This window comes from Canis aureus, chromosome 35, assembly GCF_053574225.1.
Source record: "Canis aureus isolate CA01 chromosome 35, VMU_Caureus_v.1.0, whole genome shotgun sequence".
In the NCBI taxonomy this organism is placed as follows: Eukaryota; Metazoa; Chordata; class Mammalia; order Carnivora; family Canidae; genus Canis; species Canis aureus.
The window spans coordinates 22,871,023-22,878,837 of NC_135645.1; the positions used below are offsets into that span (position 1 = coordinate 22,871,023).

A 7,815-nucleotide genomic window follows, 5' to 3' on the forward strand; every position below is an offset into this window, starting at 1 on the left:
AATCCCATCTGCTTTATATCTTCCAGAAATTTGTTGCTTCTGCTGATATCAACCTTCACATTTCCTAGTACTGTTACATTGTTTTTATTAATTTTGTATTTATTCACTCATTCCAGCGGAACATTGGAGAAAGAAAAGTAAATCTGTATGCTTAATCAGTCATCCAGAAGGCACTTAGCCCCCAAATGACTTTTTCTCTTATTTTTCTTATTTCCTTTCTTCTTTTCTATTTGTATTTCATTGCCCTTTATTTAGTTTCCTTTGTTTTATTCAAATGGCTTTTAAGCAATAGGATAGTGACAAGAGCACTGATGTTGGAGTTATGATTCCTTTATTCTGATCATGTTTTTGCCATTATTAAACAGGGCCTGGCTCATGGTAGGTGCTCAATAACTATTTTGAAACAAATGAATGAATACAGTAAATTACAATCCTGACCCAGACTTCAGCTTTCTCTAATGTAAAATTAGGAGGCCCCTGTAAGTAATAGCAAGCTATGATTCTTCTTGGGCTGGATAGAAAACATTTATCATCACTTAACCAGGAAGCAGCAAGAAGAGAGAGGCTCCCAGCATGAGCAGAAATGCAGCAATATGTGATCACATACGGGGCAAGCTAAGACAGAAAACTGTGATCAAAAACCTAATAGGAGACCTTTGACATCAGAGTCTCAGGGAAGTTCAAAGCAATCATAATTAGGCTTAACAACTGATTCTCAGGGGACTATAGAACTGCGATCAGGCCAGAGGGCAGCTGAGTACTGAATTAGCAGAGAGAGAGATAAAAACACAGTCTGCCTTTCAAAGAACCCATGTTAACACCCTCTCCCTTTTCCTAAACCCACATCATAAAAACTAACATAGGTAATCTCCTCTGGGGCCAAAGGCCTGACAACCATGCCCTGAGAAACTCCCTAAGATCCTCCAACCTGACTTAAATGCTTCCACCAGGTCATCCAATGACAATGATATTTCCAAGTCAGGTGGTATGTCTCAAACACACACACACACACACACACACACACACACACACACTACTCCCTACTAAATGCAGTCATCCAAAACAATTCATTCGCAATGATATTGCTTGGCAGACCTAAAAGTAAAAAATCACAGAAACTGTCTTCAGTGGGCTCTTTACATTCTGAATCACCTTATTTCTTCGATAACTATTTTATTATTCTATGTCTGAGAATCCAAGGAAATACAGGAGTCTGCAAATTACATATCTGTCTAATATGCCCAGTTCTGTGGTCTTCAGAGACAATGACCTGGGGGGCTTGTTAAAGCACATTGCTGGGTCTCACCCCCGGAATTCCTGATTTGGAGCAAGGAGATAGGACCCACTGCTCATGACAGGAAGATGGTCTCATGACATACACAACTGAGCCTAGGGTGACCTCCTCCCAAGTCACATCCTCGGGTATATCTATTGGGATGCTTTAGGCTGCAAGTATCAAAAAACCTCACTCCCCTGGAAGTACATCCCAATGGGTTTTTTTCTATAGACCCACATTATTGGGAATGCCTCATAGAGTAAATATGTAGTTTGCTTTGCTCAAATAATTATGTTTAAATCTGTGGGAAAGAACTATAAGGCAGGGCTACTAAAACTATTTTAGGACTAATGGTCAACTTTTTTCATCCTAGGTATTGGTATATCCCAATGATTTGTGCTAATCTAGGGTGTGATAGTTTAGGAGTAAATATAATTTGAAATTATTCATGTATAGAGGATGTCTGAAGTTGACAACCAGGCAGGTCCAACTACTCTCACCCTAAGTATGGTCCTAACATACATTTCTTGAAGAAACTGGATCCCAAAGTTTACAAGTGGAGAATTTTTAAAGTATGTCTATACTTAAGTAGGGATCAAAGCAGCCCAACTAAAAGAAGTGTGGACTACCTGACATGACCACTTCGGATTAAGCAAAAGTTCTCTTAAATTTTTTAATTTAAATTCCAATTAGTTAACATATAGTGTAATATTAGTATCAGGTGTACAATATAATGATTCAATACTTCCATACAACACTGGGGCTCATCACAAGTACACCCCTTAATGCTCATCACCTATTTAACCCATCCCCTAATGCACTCCCCTCTGAACCATCAATCTGTTCCCTATAGTTAAGAGTCTATTTCTCAGTTTGCCTCTCTCTTTTTTTTCCTTTTGCTCATTTATTTTATTTCTTAAATTCTACATATGAGTGAGATCATATAGTATTTGTCTTTCTCTGAGTTATTTCACTTAGCATAATACTAACTCCATCCATGTCATCACAAATGGCAAGATTTCATTTTTTTATGGCTGAATAATATATATCACCACTTCTTTATCCATTTATCTGTTAATGGACAACTGAGCTATTTCCATAATTTGGATATTGTAGAGAATGCTGCTATAAATATTGAAATACATGTGTCCCTTTGAATTAGTATTTTTGTATCCTTATGGTAAATACCTAGTAGTACAATTGCTGGATTGTAGCAGAGCTGTATTTCTACCTTTTTGAGGAATCTCCATACTCTTTTCCAAAGTAGCTGCACCAAAATGTATTCCCACCAACAGAGCAGGAGGGTTCCCCTTTCTCCACATCCTCACCAACATCTGTGTTTCTGATGTTGTTGATTTTAGTCATTCTGACAAGTGTGGGGTGATATCTCACTGTAGTTTTGATTTGTATTTCCCTGATGATGAGAGAGCATCTTTTCATGTGTCTGTTGGCCATTTCTATGCCTTTTTTGGAAAAATTCTGCCCATTTTTTAATTGGATTATTCATTTGGGGGTGTTGAGTTTTATAAGTTCTTTGTAGATTTTGGATACTCTTTATCAGATATGTCATTTGCAAATATCTCCTCCCATTCAGTATGTTGTCTTTTAGTTTTGTGGACTATTTCCTTTGCTATGCAGATGCTTTTTATTTTGATGTAGAACCAATAGTTTATTCTTAACTTTGTCTCGCTTGCCTCAGGAGACATATCTAGAAAGAAATTCCCATAACCAATGTCAAAGAAGTTACTGCTTGTGTTCTCTTCTAGGATTTTTATAGTTTCAGGTCTCACATTTAGGTCTTTAATCCATGTTGAATTTATTTTGGTGTTTGGTGTAAGAAAGTGGTCCAATATCATTCTTTTGTATGTTGTAGTTCAACACCATTTGTTGCAGGGACTATCTTTTTCCCATTGGATATTCTTTCCAGCTTTGTCAAAGATTAATTAACCATTTGATGGTGGCTCATTTCTGAGTTTTCTCTTCTGTTCCATTGATCTATGAGTCCACTTTTGTGCTGGGACCATAATGTCCTCATCACCACAGCTTTGTAATATAACTTGAGGTCCAGAATTGTGATGCCTCCAGCTTCACTTTTCTTTTTCAAGGTTGTTTTGGCCATTCAGTGTTTTTGTGGTTGCATAGAAATTTTAGAGTTGTTTATTCTAGCTCTGTGAAAAATACTGGTGGTGTTTTGATGTCTACATACTCCTATCTCTTCTCCTCCTTTAGTTGTGGAGTTTGTTCTGTTAGTCGACACATCAATTTCTGGGGTATTTAGGATGATTTGTTATCTAGTTATTTTCGTGCAATGAGACAAACCTAAGATCCTCCTACTTAGCTTCCATCTTCCTCTTCTCGAGCAAAAATTCTTTTTAGAAAGGCTATCTTGAAGACTATGACTCAGAAATTGGAGGAACTAAGGTGATTGGCAATGAAAGGAATCACAACATGTGAAATTCCTTAAGCAAAAATGTATTGACTTTAAATAATTTTGTATACATCACATATAAACAAAAGAAACTTTACGCTTAAAAAAAAACAACCTCACCCCAACTGGCAGAGACAATAAGAATTGTTCTAACCATGAGTATTAGCTAACATAAGGGCAAATCCAGAGGCATAGTGAACTTCAGGGCTATGGACCCAAAGGTACAACTGTATCATCAAAGAGGCAGGTTCTTTTCACTTTTCATCCTGCTATCTGCATTGTTCACTCCATCCTTAGCTTGGTTCTCCTTATGTTTCAGAAAGTTGTCAGTAGCTATAAAGGTCACATGCTTCCCTGTCCATGTCAATTCAGAGAGAAGGTACCTTTTCCAAGCTATCAAAGAAATCTTTTTCTTTTAGACTGATCGGGACAACTTAAGTTCTATGCTCATCTATAAACCAGTAATTGTTGCCAAAAGAAGCAGTGGTTGATTGGCTTAACAAGGTTGCTGAACAATCATCTCCAAGAGGAATGACACGCATGTTTGGTTTTTACTACTCAGGAGTTAACCAAGAGTTCAGTCAAACTACAAATGAAAGAAGGGTAGACTGAATTTGGGGGGTAAATTATAATGTTCCATAAAGTAGCCAAGCCTGGAAAGAACCTTTAGAGCACAGAACTTTTGATGTAACTTTGACAAATGCTAACATGAGTCTAAATTTGAGAGTACATGGCAATAGAGATTGATCATTCCAATGACTCAACTCTAAAACCGCTAGTCATAAATATACAAAGTGCTTTGGACATGACATCTCTACTGTAGATATTCCTCTAAAGACATTCTTATGTGAAGTGAAATCCCTTCCTCCTTCCTTCAGAATCTTCAATTTATTGACTTTGCAACTATTCAACAGGGGAAATATCAGATAGACTTCAGAATTCCTTTCCTTTTGGACTCTTTTAGAAAGTTGTAGAGCATTATTTTCCTTTTGTATTTCAGCAATTTTGTTAGTGGGCTTCTTTTTTTTCCTCCTAAACTGATCATTATGGATAAACATAAAATCTCTAAATAGATTTTCCTAGTCAGTTAACCATATTCTTGGGGGAAAACATAAGGTAGAATCATTATTAAAAAGCATTCTCAGTAATACACACATCTTTATTATGTCAGTCTTTTGCCAAAAAAAAATAAGATTGATAGTAAAATCCACTTAATTTTTTTTCTTCACAGAATCAAGCCATCTGCCTCAAAACACACCACCAGCCTCTGTTAGATGAATTCACACATTTTAAAGCCCCGGAGTAACCATTTGAATGGAAATTGGACACTTCTTGTCATTTAGGAAGCTTTTTTAAACTGGAAAGGCTTCTCATTTGTTCAATTAAATGTGTGTGTATGCAATACACTTTATGAAATTTATCCCAAAACAGCGAGGGCTGAAATAATATTTGAAACAGATGGCACAGCTGCTGTATTTCGAGAGCTACCCATGGACATAGATGGAGACATTGAGGGAACTTTGAAGTGCAAGTCAAAATATTGTATAATCAAGACTCTCAACCACAGTCATTAGGGATGGGAAAGTCTTTGTAATGTCAACCCCTTCCCTAACGGAGGTGTATGGAAGGTGCTAAGATTCAGTCAAGTGGAATCGATTCCCTTCTCTGGATGAATTCTCTTTTCAGTTGAGCCTTAAAATTTGAAAATGCTGGATCTGCTGCCTCAGAGTTTTCTCTCTTGAATACTATTTGAAAGCAGAGCTGCACGCTGAAAGTATTGTTCCCAAGGGAATGTTAGATAGTGGTGTGTGCAGAGCAGAGCAAAGCAAAACCGAGTATGTAGAGCTGGAGGGAATGTCGGGGGAGAGACCACAGAGATTATTTGTCTAGTGCCCTAATTCTGTAAGAGAGGAAACAGAGGCCAAAACAGGTTAATTTGCATCCCCTCCATCCCACAGAACTGGCCTCCTCAGACTCCTTTTGGGACAACTTCTACCACAGACACCATTTAATACAAAGAAAAGAAAGGCTGAGTGCTTTTGAATTTATCTTATTTCATTTTGGATAAGTATCACATCTAAAAACAAGTCATAATTTTTATAAGGCAGATATAAATTGGCAATGCACAAAAAAAAGTTCAATGTTTCTTAAAATTGCTTTAGGGTAAAAATATTTCATGAAAGTGAACATATATATGTCCTAATTTCTGTAAACAATGAGTATATTAACAGGGTATTTGGCTAGATGTTTCATTTCACATGGATCATGTCGACACAACTTGCAGCCTGTTTTAAAACACTAACACAGTCCTACATCCTAATTGAAATGACGAAGCAAAAGTTCTGATGCAAAATTCTTGAATTCAGAATCCTTGAATAGGTAGAATACATCCGAGCAAACACACAAAGACACATGTACGTGTGTACATGTGTGCACATGCCCCCCCACACACACTCAAAGGCATAAACGGCGACGGGGAGGAAAATATGTCAACACTCATAGTAACAATTCATCTTAAATGCAGCAGTGTGTAGGGTTTGAAAGTTCACACATTTCCCTCTCAGTTGTGGTTTTATAGACATGAATGTTGAAAGCAGATGCCTTTAGTTTATTTCAGGGAGATCCCTGAGCTACTGAAAATGACAAATCTCAGCAATCACATTTAGGCTCCAATATCCCTCTATGTTGAAAAGAAATGGATAAAACCCTTAATAAGAAAAGCTGCAAAAAACTAAAGTTTATCCATCATCTTCTCTGCCGCAAGAGCTAATGAAACAGAAATGAAACCATGTCCATCTTCAGAGAACTTTTCCCCGGTAGACTATGTTCCTATACTTCAGTGGAGTCCTCCTGGAGAGAGCAAATTGATTTTCTCAAATGTCTTGGTTATTCCAGAGATAGAATAAAGTCACAATCTGACGTGCTAACCTTCCACTACATTTCTACGACCGGATCTATACATTTGGAACAAAGGAAGAATCACCCCAGCAGAAAGTCCATTTATGCCTGAACTACCCCAAAGGTTGGTTCATTTACCACTTTTGCCTCATTCATTATTGCACCACAGCTCTTGTGAATACATGGTCGTAGCCCAGTCTTTATTTCCATGTAAATCAGAGCAGTACTCCCTAAAAAGCAACACCGCATAACTAACATGTACACTAACACCAGCTAGGAGTCTCTCCAGAATAAGACTGTTTTTCCTTTTTCTTGCACTCAGGGAAAACAAAGAAATTTTCCTAGTGCTCTGAGAAGTTTCAGCCTCCTTGTTTCCATTACATAATCTTTTTGACAAGTTTCTATAAAGAATTTTAAAATCAGAAAAGCCCAAACACATTGATCTTAAAATTTCTTTTAAGTTACTGACGTTTCACTTCTCACATAATAAGTGGTGAAAGCCAGTCAACAGCTAAAGAGTGTTTCTTTTTCTTTGATGTGGTCTTGTGTTTAAAAAAAAAAAAAACTCACTGATTCATTTCTATAAAGTTCTATATTAGGATGTGTGAGTCAACCACACACACACACACACATACACACATTCATTCATATATCCATTAACTAGGGAAGAAAGAGAAAAGGAGAATTTGACTTGGAAAAAAAAAATCAGCTCAGCAAACCTACCACTTGGTCACTTTTGGCATATCATTTTCCATTCGAATAGTAGAAGGTCCACCCAAGGACACCAATAGAGAGCTAATCTACCCCATGTACTTCCTGGAAATCTTGTCCTGACAAAGACTTCATCCTAAGGTAGGAGAGCATCCAGGTACTCTGCAACAAATGTGGTCATCTGCAACTGTATACTGCAAAGATAATTTGGGGTGCTCAATTATACAGTATTGCTCAGACAAACTACACACCCCTGAGAGGCTGAGAGAAAATGAAAGAGTATACTAAATAAAAGAGTTTAAGCACAAGGGAGTTTATAAAATACAAAGAACGAGGCATTTTATTAGACTCTAAAGAAAGACCTGTAAGACAATGAGGAGGGTGCTCATCCTTACACTGTTTAAAGTTAGGAGGAAAAGCAGGGACCACTAGGGAGAAGAACATGCCATCAAAATGAGTGATATGTTCCTCAAGACCAATGAGAGTCAGAGCGAACAGCAGA

General features: G+C 37.4%; 1 non-coding gene across 1 annotated transcript; it reads left to right on the top strand.

Annotated features, from left to right (window-relative positions):
- Nucleotides 1-1,473: 1,473 nt before the first annotated feature.
- Nucleotides 1,474-1,603, top strand: LOC144305660 (small nucleolar RNA SNORA18). The gene has a single exon (XR_013372673.1). It is a non-coding gene; the product is annotated as a small nucleolar RNA SNORA18 (small nucleolar RNA).
- The last annotated feature ends 6,212 nt before the right edge of the window (nucleotides 1,604-7,815 follow it).